Here is a 17,983-nt window from a genome sequence, read left to right on the forward strand (position 1 = left end):
TAAAAGACATAGTTATAATATTTTCGACCATGTTGAACAAAATGGTTATCTCAAAATTTTGATCGGGTGACTTTGGGAAAAAATGAGCGTGGGAGGGGGCCTAGTTGCCCTTAATTTTTTTGGTCACTTAAAAAGGGCGCTAGAACTTTTAATTTCCTTTCCAATGAGCCCTCCCACGATATTCTAAGACCACTGGGTCGATACGATCACCCCTGGGAAAAAGAAAAAAAACAAAACAAAAAAAAAACAACAAATAAACACGCATCCGTGATCTTTCTTCTGGCAAAAAATGGAAAATTCCACAGTTTTGTAGATAGGAGCTTGAAACCTCTACAGTAGGGTTCTCTGATACGTTGAATATGATGGTGTGATTTTCATTAAGGTTCTATAATTTTTAGGGGTCTTTCCCCCTTTTTCGAAAATCAGCCAAATTTTCTCAGGCGCGTAACTTTTGTTGGGTAAGATTAAACTTGATGAAACTTATATATTTGAAATCAGAATTAAAATATGATTCTTTCGATGTATCGATTGGTATCACAATTCCGTTTTTTAGAGTTTCGGTTACCATTGAGCTGGGTCACTCCGTACTTACAGTTCGTTACCACGAACTGTTTGATACCAGACAAATACACTAAAGTGATTAGTGCTATGTACGAGAATAACACTTCTAAAGTTAAGGTAGGAAATGAGGTTAGCAGCTGGTTTTGTATTAAATCAGGAGTTAAGCAGGGTTGTGTTCTATCCCCCTTTATATGAATTATTTTGATGGACTTTGTCTTAAGGAAGACAGGAAAGGCAATGGAGACCAAGGAATCAAACGCGGAGGAAAAAGTATCCTTGACTGATGATTTAAGCATCCTAGACGAAAGTTTGAGCAAAATGAATGAACTTTTAGAGGTTTTGCGAGTTCAGAGTGCTAGAATAGGTTTGAAAATTAATGTTAAGAAGACTAAGTCACTAAGGCTAGGAATAAGTGAAGATGAAAAGGTGACGTTGGGTAATGAAAAGATTGATCAGATGGGCAGCTTCATTTACCTTGGTAGTATCAGAGGCAATGCTATAGCGTTGCCTATAGTAAAGGCCATACGGCTCCAATGTTTTATTATTTATTATTATCATTTTTTTTCCCCAGAGGCAGTTCGTATGGAAGAGGTCGTCGCATAAACTTTGGAGGGGGCTCATTCGATTGGAAACCGAGAGTTCTAGTGCCCTTTTTAAGGGTCAAAGGTGATTAGAAGGCAACTAACACTCCTTCCACACCCACCATTTCCCCAAACAAATCCAATCAAAATTTGAGATAGCCATTTTGTTCTATGTGGTTGATTTCTAGATAAAAATTATGTTTTTGAGGAGGACACTCCCCCCACAGCCCTCAGGGCAAGGGTTGGAAGTTATGCCCTGGGGGTATATAACCTTTGTATAGAAAGCATTGTCATAGAAACTTCAGAAAGGGCTCATTTGATTGGGAATTCAAAGGGCTAGTGCCCTTTACAATAGTCAAAAGTGATCTGAGGGCAACTAACCCCTCTCTCATGCCCACCTTTTCCTCAAACAAATCCAATCAAAATTTTGAGAGAGTCATTTTGCTTAACGTAGTTGAAAGTTCTGGAAATTATATCTTTGAGCAGGACACTCCCCCCATAGTCTTCAGGGCAAGGGTTATAAGTTATGCCTTGGGGGCATAAATGGTTCTTATGGAAGGTATGCTCGTATAAACTTCAGTGAGGGCTCATTTGATTGGAAATTGAAAGTTCTAGTTCACTTACTAAGTGTCAAAATATATTGGAGGGTAACCAGCCCCCCCCCATGCCCTTTTTTTCCAAATGCATCCGATAAAAATTTTGAGATAGCTATTTTGTTAAAAATAGTTCAAAGATCATATAAAAAAAACTCCGGTGTCAACACAACCCCCCAGAGCCCGGAGGCAGGCGTTGCAAGTTATGCCCTGGGGGTTCATTTGATTAGAAATTGTAAGTTCTAGTTCTGTTTTTAAGAGTCAAAAGGGATTGGAGGACACCTAGCCCCCCCCCCCTTCACGCCCTTTTTTCCTCATTCCCATTAGCCATTTATTTTAAATAGTTCAAAGACCATAAAACGAAAACTCTGGGACCCCCCTGGGGTCCCGGAGTTATATTTCTTATAACTCCCTGGGGAATATAAGGTTCTTACAGAAGGGAAGCTCGTAAATACTTCAGAGAGGGCTCATTTGATTGGAAACTGAAAGTTCTAGTTCAGTTTTTGAGAGTCAAAAGAGATTGGAGGGCAACTAGGCCCCCCACACCCCTTTTTCCCCAAATGCATCCAATGAAAATTTTGAGATAGCCATTAAGTTAAAAATTGTTCAAAAGATAGATAACAAAAACTCAGGTGTCAACATAACCCTCCAGGGGCCAGGGCTGGGCATTGTAAATTATGCCCTGGGGTAAATATGGTTCTTAAGAAAGGGATGCTTGTATAAACTTCAGAGAGGGCTCATTTGATTGGAAATTGGAAGTTCGAGCTCACTTTTTAATAGTCAAAAGATATCGCAGGGCAACTAGTCCCCCCCCACGCCTTCTTTTTCCAAACCCATCTGATGAAAATTTTGAGACAGGCACTTTGTTAAAAATAGTTCAAAGGTTGGATAAGAAAAACTTCGGCGTCAATACAGCCCCCCAGGGCCCAGGAGAAGGCGTTCAAAATTATGCCCTAAAGGCATGTATGGTTCTTATGAAAGGGATGCTCCTATAAACTTCATAGAGGGCTCATTTGAATAGAAATTGAAAGTTCTAGTTCACTATTTAAGAGTCAAAAGATTTAAGGGCAACTAGCCCTCCCCCCACGCCTTTTTTTTCCAAAACCCATCCGCTACAAATTTTGATATAGCCAGTTTTTTGAAAATTGTTCAAAAACTAGGTAAAAGAAACTCCAGTGTCAACACAACCCCCAGGGCCTGGGGGGTAGGCGTTGTAAGTGTTGTCCTGACGCAGTATATGGTTCTTATGAAAAGGATGCTCGCATAAACTTTAAAGAGGGCTCATTTGATTGGAAATTGAAAGTTCTAGTTCACTTTTTAGGAGTCAAAAGATATCTGAGGGCAACTAGCCCTCCCACACACCCTTTTTTCCCCAAGCCCATCTGATACATTTTTAAAAATAGCCATTTCATTAAAAATAGTTCAAAGGTCAGATAAGAAAAACTTCTGTGTCAACGCAACCCCCCAGGGCCCAGAGGCAGGCATTGTAAGTGATGCTCTGGGGCCAAATATAGTTCTTATGATAGGGATGCTCGTATAAACTTAGGAGATGGCTCATTTTATTGGAAATTGAAAGTTCTTGTTCACTTTAAATAGTCAAACGAGATTGGAGGTCAACTAGCCCCCCCCCCCCCACGCCCTAAATGCATCAGATAAAAATTTTGAGATAGACATTTCGTTAAAAATAGTTTAAAGTTCAGATAACAAGAAACACCAGCGTCAACACATCCTCCCAGCGCCCAGGGGTAGGCGTTGTAAGTTATGCCCTGGGGGCATATATGGTTATTATGGAAAGGATGCTTGTATAATTTTCATAGAGGGCTCATTTGGTTGGAAATTGAAAGTTGTAATTCACTTTTTAAGAGTCAAAAGTGATTGGTGGGCAGCTAGGCTCCATCCACACTCCATTTATTTTTTTCCCAGGGGCACTTCATATAGAAGAGGTCATCATATAAACTTCAAACGGCGCTCATTTGATTGGAAATCGAGAGTTCTAGTGCCTTTTTTAAGAGTCAAAAGATATTAGAGGGCAACTAGCCCCTCCCTCAATACCCTTTTTTCCTCAAACCCCTCTGATAAGAACTTTGAGATAGCCATTTTTTTAAAAATAGTTCAAAGTTCAGATAACAAAAACTCCAGTGTCGACACAGCCCCCCAGGGCCAGGGGTAGGCGTTGTAAGTTATGCCCTGGGGGCATATATGGTTCTTATTGAAGGGATGCTCATATAAACTTCATAGAGGTCTCATTTGATTGGAAATTGAAAGTTATAATTCACTTTTTAATACTCAAAGGTGATCAAAGGGCAGCTAGCCTCCCCCCACACTCCATTTACTTTTTTTCCCAGATGCACTTCATATAGAAGGGGTCATTTTATAAACTTCAAAGGGGGCTCATTCGATTGGATATCGCGAGTTCTAGTGCCCTTTTTAAGAGTCAAAAGTGATCGGAGGGCAAATAGCCCCCCCCCTCAGGCCCCGTTTCCCCCAATACATGTAATAAAAAATTTGAGGTGGCTATTTTGTTAAAAATAGTTCAAAGACCTTATAATAAAAACTACTTTACGTATTGCCATTTCGTTAAAAATAGTTCAAAGGTCGGATGAGAAAAACTCATGTGTTGATGCAACTCCCAGGGCCAATAAATGGTTCTTATGGAAGGTATGCTTGTATAAACTTTGGAGAGGGCTCATTTGATTGCAAATTGAAAGTTCTAGTTCACTTTTAAAATGTCAAAAGATATCAGAGGGCAATTATCCCCCCCCCTCCATACCCTTTGTTCCTCAAACCCATCCGATAATAACTTTGAGATAGCCATTTTTTTTTAAATAGTTTAAAGATCATATAATGAAAACTCTGCAGTCAATACAATCCCCAAGGGCCCGGAGGCAGGCATTGTAAGTAATGCTCTTGGGACATATACAGTTCTTATGGAAGGGATGCTTGTATAAACTTCGGAGAGGGGTCATATGATTGGAAATTGAAAGTTCTCGTTCAGGTTTTAAGAATCAAAAGAGATCGGAGGACAACTACCCCCCCCTCTACACGCCTTATTTTTCTCAAACACATCCGATAAGAACTTTGAGAGAGCCATGTTTCCAAAATGGTTCAAAGATCATATAACGAAAACTAGAGGGTCAACACAATCCTTCAGGGCCAGGGGTAGGCATTGTAAATTATACCTTGGGGGCATATACAGTTGTTGTGGAAGGGATGCTTGTATAAACTTCAGAGAAGGCTTATTTGATTGGAAAATGAAAGTTCTAGTTCAGTTTTTAAGAGTCAAAAGAGATCAGAGGGCAACTATCCCTCCCCCACTCCTCTATTTCCCCAAATGCATCTGATAAAAATTTTGAGATAGCTATTTTGTTAAAAATAGTGCAAAGGTCAAATAACAAAAACTAGTGTTCACACAACCACAAAAGGCCCAGGGGCAGGCATTGCAAGTTATCCCCTGGGGGCATATATAGTTCTTATGGAAAGGATGCTTGTATAAACATCACAGAGTGCTGATTTTAGTTAAAATTGAAAGTTCTAGTTCAATTTTTAAGAGTAAAAAGAGATCAGAGGGCCCCTAGCCCCCCCCCCCGCCCTTTTTCCCTAAGCCCATTCAATACAAATTTTGAGATATCCATTTTTTTAGACTAGTTCAGGTCTGATAACAAAAACTCTGGTGTCAACACAACCCCCCTGGGCATGGGGGGCAGGCATTGTAAGCTATGTCCTGGGGCTGTATATAGTTCTTATGAAAATGATGCTTGTATAAACTTCAGAGAGGGTTCATTTAAATGGAAATTAAAAGTTCTAGTTCATGTTATCAGAGTAAAAAAAGATTGAAGGGCAACTAGCCCTTCCCACCCTCCCCGCCTTTGGGTTTATCGGATGGATAAACCCATCTAATAGAAATTTGAGGTGACTATTTTGTTAAAAGTAGTTCAAACATCAGATATTAAAACTCCAGGGTTGACACAACCCCCCAGGGCTCAGGGACAGGCGTTGTAATTTATACTCTGGGGGTATATATAGTTCTTATAGAAGGGATGCTTGTATAAACTTCAGAGAGGGCTCATTTGATTGAAAATAGAAAGTTCTAGTTCACTTTTAAAGAGTCAAAAGAGACGAAAGGGCAATTAGCGCCCCCCCTCACGTTCTTTGTTCCTCAAACCCATCTGATAAAAAAATTTAGATAGCCATTTTGTTAAAAATAGTTCAAACATCAGGTAATAAAAACTCCAAGGTTGACAAAAAACCCATTTTTTCACTTTGAAATTGTTACTTTGATACCAGTTTTGATACTTTGATGAACATTTGAATTTTTAAGAAAAGTTTGATTTTGAAATAAGGAATTCTTAAAAACTTGAAACTTTTTGCAATCAAAAACAAACAAAAATTAATTAAAAAAAGACTTTCCATTAAATAAGTTTTTCAAAGAAAAGTAAAGGCCATTTTAAAATTAAGCTCAGCAGATACAATACCTGTTAAAATTCCAACCCAAAACGAACAGAAATTACTATTAAAGAATAAATGAAACGCAAAACAAACAGATATAAATAAACAATCATAGCAAAAAAAACATACAACAAGTAATAATATAAATGAATAAATAGATCTTAAAGCAAGTAATTCTTAGATTGAATATGAAAATCAAGCTTAAAACGAAAAAAAAATATTTTGCTATTGAACCATAAATGAAACATAAAACAAACAGAAATTAAATAAGCAATCAATGCAAACAAAATACAATAGATATTAATATAAATGAATGAATAAATCTTAAAGCAAGTGAAACATAAACTGAAGATGCAAATATAGCTTGAAACAAAAAAAAAAAATCACTACAAACAAGAGTTTGGGTATTGCCTTCTTCTCTCACTATAAAAGTCTAAAACCTACTGCGTCATTGGTGGTTTACAGAAAACCAATATTATTACAAGTAATTTCTTTTGCACTTAATATTGAAAATATACATTAAAATTATAGTAAATTTTGAACTGATGAGAATTGTTCAAGATGAATATAGTTTCGAGAATTGTTCAAGATGAATATAGTTTCACTACAAACATTTCACTTCTTTCAAGAATTGTTCAAGATGAATATAGTTTCACTACAAACAAGAGTTTGAATACTGCCTCCTTCCTTAACTGTAAAAAACAAAAGCCTACTGCATCATTGGTGCTTCACTGAAAACAAATTATATTATAAATATTTTCTTTTCCAGTTCTTGCAGCATTGAAAAAAAAAAAAAATATTGAACTGATGGATGTTTCAACAATTAATATCATTATTTATCAAATATTCAGTTTGATGTTGTTTATACTTTCCAAGACTGTTCATGCAGCATATAGTTTTCAGTAAAGTGCCAATGATGCAGTAGGTTTTAGACTTTTACAGTGAGAGAAGGAGGTCAAACCCAAACTCTTGTTTGTAATGATTTTTGTTTGTTTCAAGCTTGATTTGCATATTCAATTGAAGTTTCACTCATTTTAAGATTTATTTATTCATTTACATTAATATCTATTGTATGTTTGTTGGCATTGATTGTTTATTTAATTTCTGTTTGTTTTAAGTTTCGTTTATGCTTCAAAAGCAAAATATTTTTTTTTTGTTTTAAGCTTGATTTTCATATTCAATCTAAGAATTACTTGCTTTAAGATCTATTTATTCATTTATACTATTACTTGCTGTACATTTTTTGCTATGATTGTTTATTTAATTTCTGTTTGTTTTGGGTTTCATTTATTCTTTGATAGTTATTACTGGTTGTTTTGAGTTTGAATTTTAACAGGTATTTGTATCTGCTGAGCTTAAGTTTAAAATTTAGTTGCAGGTGTTTTCCCCCTGGGGGTTCCCCCTCAAGGTTCCACCACAGCCCATTCCCCCTTATTTATGGACTTAGGAATATCATGCTTCCCTGACCTCTATGCAGCAAGGTTTCTTCAATGATTGAGTTCAAGTGTTTAGAGTATTTTAGTGATGGATGTGCCAAAGTACTTAGTGGGTCAGCACTTTGCTCATCGTGCTGGAATAGGACTTGTGATTTTGCAACTTGTAAACAAAGCATTGATTAACTGGAACCAAGAAAACAAACATACAATGACAACTTGCTTTGTATAAGTCCAACTACTTGCTATGGTATCAAAATTCTAATTTTTAAAGTTTTGGTTACTATTGAGAGAAGTTGCTCTTACTATACAGTTTGTTACCACAAACTGTTTGATGCTCAGATCATAAAGCTTATGATGAGGAAATAGATGCTTTCTATAACATGCTATAGTAAGATGACAGGTCTATGCTTATTCAAATTTTGACAGAAATGTTTTACCTTAATTTTGTACTTTCAGTCTCTTTTCCATCAGCTCTAGTTTTGAAAAATATGAACTATTGTGAAAGAATGAACTAATTAGATTGCAAATTTGGGAAAATTTGTTTTCTCTCTCTTAGCACCCTTAATATATTTTGCAGAAATTGCCTGCAGATTGAAATTGGAATTCCATTCACCAGAAAGTTGAACCAATACATTTACAGTTGACATTTACTGTTGGCAAACATGGTCAAAGACAGAAGTCTTCAACTTTTTGACATGTTTATCTGATAATCTTGATGCCAGCCCTTTTTAGGAGTTGCTAACACTGATGGTATTTTAGGAGTAAAACTATGGAATAATTAATGAACACTTGGAGTTGCTGCAGTCAACTTAGATTTTTAGTTTACCATTTTCCTGGGGCACACTAGAATCTTAGACAAGAACAATTCATAATGGAGTGAGTATACAATAAAAACACAGCACCAATCCCCATAAAATCTATTGTTCTTCTTATTCATAGTAGCACAATCCTAAGGGGGTATCAACTAACACAGGAAAGACAAGGTCCAAGATTATATATTTATTAGCAACTTTAAAAATGAGGTTTGACAGAAATAGGCATGCAAACAGGACAGAAATCTTAAATTTTTTCTTAATTATCAAATAGGTAATTTTTTTCTGTTATAACTGAGCCTCTTTATTAAAAATTTCTGTGTATACACATGCCTTGACAGGCATATACATAGGCCACAGAAGCATTTAAACTTAATAATAGAAACTAATATCATACTACTAAGAAGTCACTGCATCACCAAACTGCCTGGGGCTGTCTCAGTAAATATCTAGATAAATGGAGTAGGGTGAATCGGGGAAAGTCCGACAGTGGAGTAAGTCCGATACCGGCCTTCAACTTGTCTATGGTCCATTGTATCTGTGGGAGGCTTTCATATTTTCTTCCATAATAGTAGCAGTAGGCAACAGTGCCATCAACTTCCGGCAGAGTTAGCACGCCTTCTATTCAGAGGGTTTTTAAGTTTTTTGGACGGCGTTTTTTTAGGAACACAGGTAACTGACTTTACTTTAACTTAAGTAGATTATAAAGTAAGAGAGATAGAGAATTTTTTTTTCATTTCTTAGAAACCAGAAGACCAGGAGCATCTTCCTGATTTTTTAAAACAAGCTAATGTTATTAGTTGAACAGATAAGAGGGGTGTCGGACTTACCCCCGAAAAAGCCCATCTGGGGAAAGTCCGACATGTCGGTCTTACCCCCTATGGGGGAAGTTTGGCAGGGATGTCGGACTTACCCCCTTTAATCAAAGATTGATATTTTAAATAGTAGAACAGATTATAAGCTTTAGATAATAAGGGTTGAAGCCAGTAACCATCCTTAGATGGCTCTACTTACTTAGTGGAATGTAGTGTTGTGTTGATCATTCATGTTTTGCAGTTCTGTGCCTGCTCTCGTTTATCTTTCTCCCTTGTAATTTTTTTTAGTATTAACCTTTACTTGTGACCAGCCGTGCAAAAAGTGTAGCAAAGTAGAAATGCTACTTGGCATGTATCAAATTTGTTGTCAGATTTTGTCTGAAAATACCCTTTTTACATATAAAATAATTTTTGCTCAAAGAAAAGGTGTCAAAACACAAGTCGTGCTCCGCCGTGCAAAAAGTGGGATAGCATATTAGCAATGCTACTGGACAGTTTTCATGGCCTAGTAAAATTTGTTGGCATTTTTTTTCAAAAATACCAGTGCTTCCACTATCCCCAAATTTTTGGGGATTTCCCCCAAAATCTGTCTTCTCATAAACATTCTCAAAATCGGTTCCCCAAAAATCCCCTTTCTTTCAGGGTTGCCACCCCTAGTGATTTATCACGGACGACAATCCACCCATAGTAACTATTACTTTCACTTGACTTGAAATAATTTTTTCACTATTTTCAAAAGTTTATGTCTCAATTATTTACTACACATCAAAGCCAGACATAGATCATTGAATTACTGACCTTTCATCCTATGCTAGTAAAAGTATACTGACCTTTTTATAGTTGTAGTACAGTGATCAATGAATATTCAGAATGCAGTTGGGTGTGTATTATTTTTATAATACCAATATCATTTGAGTGTACAACTCAATCCATAAACTATCAGCAGTTAGCTATATACTGTATACTTGAGACTTTGAATATTATACATCATTAGCAGTATTAAAATAAATATGAGACAGTACTTGAATATGATTAAATATGATTCAGAAAACTATTGATATTTCTAACCAAAAGCTATACTAAGTTACATTTGTTACTTTTCTGCAAATTTGACCTATAGAAATACTTTTTGCTCAAAGAAAAGCTGTCAAAACACGGATTTTGCTGCTAAAGTGTTGGCAGCTTTTGGAATTCTGCTACTGGCAGTTTTGGAATTTTTTGCACACCTGCTTGTGACAGATTTTTGAATACATTCATCAATTCATTCATAATTCCCCTTCGAATAAATTCATCCATTCATTCATAATTCCTTTTTCTTTTCTAGATGCCTAGAAATTATGTTCGGAAAACACAACGCAGGGTTGAAGGAACATATGATGCAACTCAGCTACAAAACGCGCTAGCAGAGATATCTTCAAAGAGAATGTCTATGCTACAGGCTTCGAAAGTATTTCAAATACCACGCACTACCTTGCATGACCATCTTATGAAGAAGACACAAGTAAAAAAACCAGTTTCTGGTGGAGGGAGGAGCCAAGAAATTCCTGCTGAAATAGAAAAAGATATGGCTCAGGGTCTCCGAATACTTGAAAAGTGGGGCATAGGTCTCAGCAAGCAGGAATTTTTTGACCAAGTCCAAGACTAGCTCATCAAGAACAAAGTTCAAACTAGATTTAAGGACAACCGACCTGGTCATGACTGGTGGGTGGGGTTCAAGTGCCGAAACAATATTTCAATAAAGAAACCTGACAGGTTAGAAAGCAAAAGTCTTTTGCAGCACTCTGAGCCCTTCATAATGTATGGTTTTTATGAGCTGTTGTATGAAACTGCCATGGTGATGGATATTCTTGACAAGCCCTAATGCTGGTTTAATTTTGACGAGATATCTTTCTGCAGGGATCCTGGAAACACGAAAGTTGCAGGAGCCAAAGGCTCACCAGCCACTAGTAGAACAGGTGGTAATGGACGTGAAAATACAACTGTCCTTGCTTGTATCAGTGCAAACGGAGAAAAACTCCCACCTTTAATTGTTTTCTCTGCAAAGAATACCTGGACCTCGTGGATACCTGTAGATGGAGCTTACCCTGGTGCATCTTACTCATCTACCAATAAAGGGTGGATGACGTCTGATCTCTTTATGAACTGGTTTGAATTCCAGTTTCTTCCTCATGTAAAGGGAAAGGCACTTCTCATCTTAGATGGACATGGCTCACATCTTTCTCTTGCTCTTGCAAAACTTGCAAACGAAAATAACGTGACAATTCTCAAGCTACCTCCACATGCATCCCACATGCTTCAACCTCTCGATAAAGTGGTTTTCAAGGGAATGAAAACGTCTTATGATCAGAATCTCTCGAAATGGCAGAGGGAGTACCCTGGCAACATTCTGTCAAAGAAGGATTTTGTATGTCTCTTATCAAAAGTATGGGATACCTATCTCACTCCTAGTCTGATCGAAAAGTCGTTCAAAGCAACTGGAATCTTTGATCTGAGTGTTCCAATGAGAGTAAACCCATCCGTAATTGACCAGACAAAGTTTGAACCCACCAAGTTGAGACGCTATGCACAAATGAAAAAGGAGCAAGAGGAAAATTCAGGCACATCTAAAGTCACAACCACCATCAACACTGAACTAGAAAAAATTACCTTTTCTGTTACCATTAGTCTAAGGAAGTTGCTTGGCAACCAATCAAAAACTTTTGAAGAGATTCTTCTTGACTCAATCAAGCGGCCCGACCTACCATCAGTTTCAGGAATAGAAAAACGGAAGAAAATTGCAAGAGAGGCAGAAGTGATAACATCAAAAGAGCATCTAGAGGTGCTTAAGAGGGAAGAAAATCTGAAAGCAAAAGGCAAAGGGAAGAAGAAAAGTTCAGATGGGAAGGGTATAAAATCGAAAAAAAAAAATTCTTCCTAAGAGGGAAGCCAATAGAGATATGGGTGATAGCGAATCAGACATCAGCCTTGAACTTGGCTCTGATGAGGATGAGCAGAGTATTCAAGATACTATTCAAGAAAGTGACAGTGATGACAAGGAGACACCCAATAAGCAAAAGATTGTTCCCAAGCTAAATGAGTACTATGCATTTAGATACGATGCCAGGAATGACGAACAAGGTTGGTACATAGGAAGGGTTCTAGACTTTCCTGACGAGGGAAAAGTTAAGCTCAAGTTTCTTCACTGCTTGAGCCTTGCCACCTACTCTTTCAATTGGCCAAAGAAAGACAATATTGATACTGTGGATGACAAATACATTTTTGCAGGACCAGTAAACTTAGTGGGAACCGGACCATTTGAAATACCCCAAATCCGTCAGGTTATTGTATCGTACAAGGCAGTTACTGGCAAGTGTCAGTAGATCTTTGTTTTATGCCCATACACGTAAGCTACAACATATATTAGTAACTTTTTGTATCTGAAGTCAAACCATAATTTGTGTGATATATTTTTCTTTTTTAAAATACAAGCAATCATTTACATTTAGTAATTTGTGCACCTTGGCTAAGATACTTGGAATGTTTACCTGTTGGATAAGTCCAACACTGTCAGAGTTACCCCAGAGCAGCAGAAAAAAGTATGGTCTGGCCTTTTGATGCCAGTCAGTGAGTTTGACATAAAAATTGTTTGCTCATGGACTTATACTGATTTCTCGATGCCCTATAAGATGGTGAAGTCATATCATTTTTGACATATTGTTGAAAAAAGCTAGAAGGATACGTTGCACGTCCCCCAAAGCTGGGGTAAGTCCAACATAGCAGACTGCACCAACTTTGAGACCTGGTGATGTGTTACAAGCACAGTATATGGGAAAATCAGAAAGTGAATAATATGGGAAACTGCTGTAAAAAAAAAGGTTGATAGAAGATGGTATGAGATACTCATAAAAAAAAATCTTGAGAGTCAATTTAACAAAAAAAACATGTTAAGGTGTCGGACTTTCCCCAATTCACCCTACTTGGATAGCTAATCCTGAATCCAAATATGGCAGTTATTTCTGTTATACATTCAATTTTAAGCCCTTTACATACCCTCAAAGATGATAACTTTTTTTTCTTATTTTGTTACAGCTTACATACATGTGTTAACACCAAACTTGTTAAAACTGGTTTACCCCCAAATTGAAAATAAATAAATGCATGGAAAATATACAATATGGGCTATATATTTGGGTAAGGTTAGATTAAGATAGGTTAAAATCAAATTTGTAATAGAAGCAAATGTCATATTTGGATTCAGGGTGAAATCCTGATTCTAGGGGCAACTTTGTTTCTTAACTACCTGCAGGGCTGGATTTAAAGCTTTGACACTTCTAGGCACAAGAGTTTTTGCAAGATTTTTGGGGAAATGCCTGAAAATTTAGAAAAACTGGAAGCAATGAACAGAATAAAACTGATCAGCCAAAAGTAAGGAAAGTGAGAGGTGATACCAAACTCTCAACTGCCATACAACAGAGACATCTGATAGTTTATAAGTGGCCATGAAACTCCTCTGTTGTTTAAAAATCACTTTACTGTGTATAGGCAGTGCAGCAGTAGAGTGCACCTGATGATTTGACAATAGATCATATCAGTCTATTTTTTGTTAAAAAAAAAAGTCCCTTAGTGATAATTTATGTTACCCCCTGGCATTTTGCACCCCTAGGGTGAGCCTGGCTATCTGAATACTCTGTTACTCTAGATATTTACCAGATTTCCATCACTTTATGGTTAGTTTCTTTATATAGCCTAGGGCTACATAAGAGCATTAGAGGGGAGGGGGCTATGGATGAATTGTCAAAAGCACAAACCATGAAAACAAGCATAAATTAGCAACCTAAAAGCATATCTCTTTTTACTCTATTGAGTTTCCTTCTGAAGAGGCAAAATTCTAGTGCTTTACCAAGATCACTGCCCTTCAGGGTAAAATTCTACTTTAGCTCCTTTTGGCAATCTTGGAAAGGGGTTAGGTTAGGAACATGAAACTTTTAACGATGTGTCTAAAGGCTAAGGTATGTCCCAGGAAGGTGTTTTGAAGTACCTACCTCCACTCCTTCTCCCTCTTGAGGGCCCTGAAATTTGTCGACATGACATGTCTATTACCTGTTGAAATTTTGATAGAACAACATTTTACCTTAATTTTCAGTTTATTTTTCTCATGGCTTTAGTTCTGAAAATGCAATTCCTGTTATTTGAGTAGAATTTCAAACCATATCAATGTTTTAATTTTTTTTAATTTAGGAAATGTATTTGCATATCTTTAAAACCCTATAAATTTGGATTGAGTAAAGTTGTGAAGCTGAAAACAATTTTGTTGCACTTCATTTAAGAAGAAGATCTATTTTGTAAGGTTTCTCTTTTTTAACACACAGATTTGTAAAGGTCAGGACCCTCTAGCAGGGGTGTCCTGAGGGTCATTTTATTGGGGGGGGGGGGGGGGTAATCTTTGTAAATTTTACTGAATTCCTACCTGATTTATGCCAAATTTTCTGTAGAAATCAATAATCTTGCTAAATTTCAGCTGATTTTGCAAAATTTTTGCCTTCTGTGAAAATTTTACCAAATACCAAAAAGGTTAGGGGGGCAGTGCACCCCTCCCCCCCCCATGGGATGCCCCAGCCCTCTAGAGGGAGAAGGAGTGGAGGTAGGTTAGGTACATCAAAATACCTTCCTGGGACATAGGCTACTCTAGCCTATGAACCCTCCCTGAAAGTTTCATTTTCCAGTAAATATTTACCGAATCATATTATTGAGTTAGGAATAAAGTGAATACACCGTTTGATACCTTTTTTATGATGATTACAAATATAATAATCATTTCTATTGGAAATTAATTTCAGCCCCCTCCTCCCTAAATATGCCAATTCAGGATATATATTTCTACACCTGGGGGGATGGGGGCAAATTTTATTTCTGATGTAAATGGGGGGCAAGCTTCAACTTAACCCCCCCCCCCCTAATGTAAAAATATATACCCTAATTGGCATATATAGGGCGGGGGGGGGGCTGAAATTCTTTTCCAATAGAGATGATTATTATATTCATAATCAGCATAAAAAAAGGCATCAAATGGTGTATTCACTTTATTCCTAACTCAATAATATGATTTGGTATAGCCTAGGCTATATTTAACAAATTCATTTCCAACAAAAATGATTATGATATTTGTAAAGAGCATAAAAAAACCATCAAATGGTATATTCACTTTATCTGCAACTCAACAGTATGATTTGGTAAATATTTACCCATTTTCCTAACCTAACCCCTTTCCAAGATAGCCAAAAGGGTCAATATATACCAAATCATATTATTGAGTTAGGACTAAAGTGAATACACCATTTGATGCCTTTTTTATGCTGATTACAAATATAATACCCTTTTATTTTGGAAAGGGCTTTCAGCCCCCCCCCCTAAATAGGTCCAGTCAGGTTTTGGGTAGTTATATCCTTTAACGGGGGGGGGGGGGGGTAAATAATTACCACAAGAAATGCTTATTATATGGTAAAAGACCTCTTTTTGGGAAAGACCACTGTTCTTTGGCATTCCAGAAAAATAGCAATGGGTTTTTGGACCACCCCTTTTTATTACAGCATGATGGAATGTGAGGGCAGTAACAAGAACCCCGTCTTCTTGGTCAAATTTTCACCAATAATTTGTCAGCATAAATTGAAAATATGGTCTCTGTTTTGAAAAGCAATTGAAAAGAAAAATTATAGGCTAGGCCTATTTAAATATTTGTGATTTATGGAATAAATTTCAAGCAATAAAAGTTACATTTTTAGAATCAGAAGAAAATTAGCTTTCTTTTAATATATGTATAAAACTGGAACACTAAAAGGATATATAGGCGACATCAAAATAGGATAATTGGGATTTCCAAAAAGAGGTCCCTGTAGGTAAGTCAATAAACTAATAGTTTCAAGTGGTTGATCTGAAATAATCTGAATAATAACCATATTGATGCATAGCTTAGACTTTTAGCTATTCATTAATATACCCAATCCTTCTCAATTCCTCTTTGGTAACAAGATGTGAGGGTTTTAGTTTTACATAATTTTGCTCAATTGGATACTGGTTTTTTACCCTATTCGTAATAAGCATGAAAAAAGGCATCGAATGGTGTATACACTTTATTCCTAACTCAATAATATGATTTGGTAGATATTGACCTCCAAAAGTAGCTAGGCCTAAAGTAAAATTTTACTCTCTTCAGAGGCAAAAGAGTTAGGCTAGAGGTAGGCTTAGGTACCTCAAAATGACTTCCCAGTGCTTTTTAGGCTCTGTAGGCCTATTTTTTTATATTGTAATAGCCTAGCTATTAAACTAGACTTTAACCAAAATTTTAAAGTAGGCTAGTTTTCAGAATCTTACAGCCTAGTGTTTAATTTCAGAGACTGGGAGTGCAACACTAACAGCCTACCTAATTTTTTAAGAATATATAGTGCTTTCTTCAGGAGAGACCAACCACTAAACCTATAGTTAATCAGATTTAGGCTAGCATTGTTTTCAAATTTTTTTGGCTAATTTGATCCAATATATACTGTACTTACTATTGTGTAATTCTAACTATATGTTTACTACTTTTTCTGGCTCATTAAGAAAACAAGTAGGTGCAAATTAATCAACCCAGGTCATTTTCATTCAAATCATAAAAAATAAACTAGTTAGACCAGCATTGTTGCGGTTTGTCAGTTTTTTCACAAAGCGCTATCTGAAAAATAATGATCAACAGAAATAGAAGGCCTTTTTTGCGTCAACCAAATAAAACAAAAAAAAAAACGGTTTTGATTGGCTGTCAGTGACGAAAATCAATTGCAATCACAAACACAACGTATATAATAAAGATATTCAATTGAAATAATTCAATGGTACCATCAATTTAGCTTATGTTCGTCTATCCTTAGTTTCTCTGGCTTCTAGCCACACCCCAACTCCATGCTAATTTATTAACGACGCGCCACCGATGAAGAAAGCGCCGGCGTGGAGAGAAATTTCGGAGGTGCACCGCCGGTCTATCTTTATTTAGCCTTACGTTTTTACAGTGATTTGTTTACTGCGGTGTGCTAAAAAAGCTAACGTAATAACTGCATTTGTAAAAGTCTGTCGACAGATTTTTAATCAAGAAATGGGAATAAGAGCTTACATACAAAGTAGTTAGTTATGTATTTAAGAAGAGGAAGGAAAGGAAGAGAAAAATTTTCTGCTTTACAGATCTGATTTTGCTTTTATTCATTTATTAAGATTATTGAACTTTCCAGGGGAGATTTTACACAAGGGGATTTTCCCAGAATATTTATTGGAAATTCTTTAGACTCAATTTCACATGTGTAGATGTTGCAGAGAAATTGTCCGGGGAAATTTCCAGCACAGTTGGAATTGTCTAAGTTTCTGTTTGTGACGGGGAGGGATTTTCCGCAGGAGAAATTCTATATGGGGGGGAATTTTCCACTGGAGAACCCTTCCACCGGCGAACGGGAGGGGATGATTTCCGGGAGAATTTTCTACGGGGTATGATTTAGAACGACCTGGAATCAAACAAAAGATAAGTCTTTTTAGATAAAAATAGGCTAGGGAGAATTTTCCAGGCGGAATTGTCCAAGAAAATTTCTTTGCGGTAATTTTACCGAGGATGGAATTATTTAAAGGAATTGCTCAGTGGTCATTTTACACTAGCGGAGTTATCCATGGGGAAATATTTTTTGTGGAGGGGGAGGGTCTACGGAGGAGAGGAGATGGATTTCCCGGCATTATTTGAGAAATGAT

General features: G+C 36.7%; 1 protein-coding gene across 3 annotated transcripts in view; it reads right to left on the minus strand.

Annotated features, from left to right (window-relative positions):
- LOC148951207 (uncharacterized) overlaps positions 1-16,901 on the minus strand; it is a 77,548-nt gene extending 60,647 nt beyond the window's left edge. Inside the window, exon 1 of one of the 3 annotated variants that reach the window (XM_089090719.1) lies at positions 16,799-16,901. The gene's annotated coding sequence lies outside the window, so the exon portion shown is untranslated. Of the gene's footprint in view, positions 1-16,766 lie in introns of all 3 variants that reach the window. The other 2 variants (XM_089090717.1, XM_089090718.1) reach the window with 2 other exon arrangements.
- Positions 16,902-17,983: the final 1,082 nt, after the last annotated feature.

The sequence above is a fragment of the Artemia sp. Qi Xiang Cuo genome, chromosome 6 (assembly GCF_049724085.1).
Source record: "Artemia sp. Qi Xiang Cuo chromosome 6, ASM4972408v1, whole genome shotgun sequence".
In the NCBI taxonomy this organism is placed as follows: Eukaryota; Metazoa; Arthropoda; class Branchiopoda; order Anostraca; family Artemiidae; genus Artemia; species Artemia sp. Qi Xiang Cuo.